This window comes from Protobothrops mucrosquamatus, unplaced genomic scaffold (genome assembly GCF_001527695.2).
Source record: "Protobothrops mucrosquamatus isolate PMUCROS unplaced genomic scaffold, P.Mucros_1.0 scaffold2692, whole genome shotgun sequence".
Classification (NCBI taxonomy): Eukaryota; Metazoa; Chordata; class Lepidosauria; order Squamata; family Viperidae; genus Protobothrops; species Protobothrops mucrosquamatus.
Genome location: NW_015388738.1, coordinates 120,605 through 122,001, shown reverse-complemented (window position 1 = coordinate 122,001; position 1,397 = coordinate 120,605).

Here is a 1,397-nt window from a genome sequence, read left to right as displayed (position 1 = left end):
CTCATCAAACCCTAGGACCGCCCCTTTAGAGAACAGGAATGCAAGTAAAATTTGGGAGGGGCTATTTCCGGTGTGGGAGGGGCTATTTCCGGTGCGGCCGGCCCGGAAAAAGGTGCCGGAACGCGGTTCCGCCGCGTTCCGGCTGAAAAAAAGCCCTGTGTTTATGTAGTTTTGGTGTATGGTGTATGGTGAAAAATAAAAAAAAATTAAAAAAAAAAATAAAAAAAAAAGATACAGAAGGATCTTGACAGACTTGAATACTGGGCACTATCTAACAAAAATGAAATTCAATGGTGAAAAAAGTAAGGTTCTATATTTAGGCAAGAAAAACCAAATGCACAGGTATAGTATAGGTGGCACCTTGCTCAATAGTAGCAACTGTGAGAGGGATCTTGGGAGTCCTAGTGGACAATCACTTAAATATCAGCCAGCAGTGTGCTGCAGCTGCCAAAAAAGCCAACACAGTGCTAGGCTGCATTAGCAGAGGGATAGAATCAAGATCACGTGAAATATTAATACCACTTTACAATGCCTTGGTAAGGCCACACTTGGAATACTGCATCCAGTTTTGGTCACCACGATGTAAAAAAGATGTTGAGACTCTAAGAATACAGAGAAGAACAACAAAGATGATCAGGAGACTGGAGGCTAAAACAAGGAACAGTTGCTGGAATTGGGTATGTCTAGTTTAACGAAGAGAAGGACGAGGGGGGACATGATAGCCATGTTCCAATATCTCAGGGGCTGCCACAAAGAAGAGGCAGTCAAGCTATTTTCCAAAGTGCCTGAAGGCAGGACAAGAAGCAACGGATGGAAACTAATCAAGGAGAGAAGCAGCCTAGAACTCAAAAGAAATTTCCTGACAGAACAATTAACCAGTGGAACAACCTGCCTCCAGAAGCGGTGAATGCTCCAACACTGGAAGTTTTTAAGAAGAGACTGGACAGCCCTTTGTCTGAAATGGTATAGAGTTTCCTGCCTGAGCAGGGGGTTGGACTAGATGACCTCCAAGGTCCTTCCAACTTTTTTTATTATTATTATTATTGTTGTTGTTGTTGTTGTTGTTGTTTCTGAGCTCTCCTGTTCCTGCGTGAACCGCTAAGCGCCTCCACGAAGCAATGCCTCCCTCCTTGCTCCGTGGAGCAGCTGCGTTATCCTCCCTCCTGACAGACAAGAGCCACGACAAAGCGTCCAGCTTGCTGTTCAGGTGGCTGGACCGTCACCTTCGGTCGCGGAAAACGGCGGCCTTCGGCCTCTTCCTACCCACGGTCCACCTCCAGGAGGCGGGCAGTGGCGAGAGCCGTCGCCTCCCCGCGCCGCCTTCTCCCCCCTCTCGCCCGGGGGCCGCCCTGACTGGCAGGCAGATCGGCGTCTGCGGCTGACGGGCCGGAGTGGCG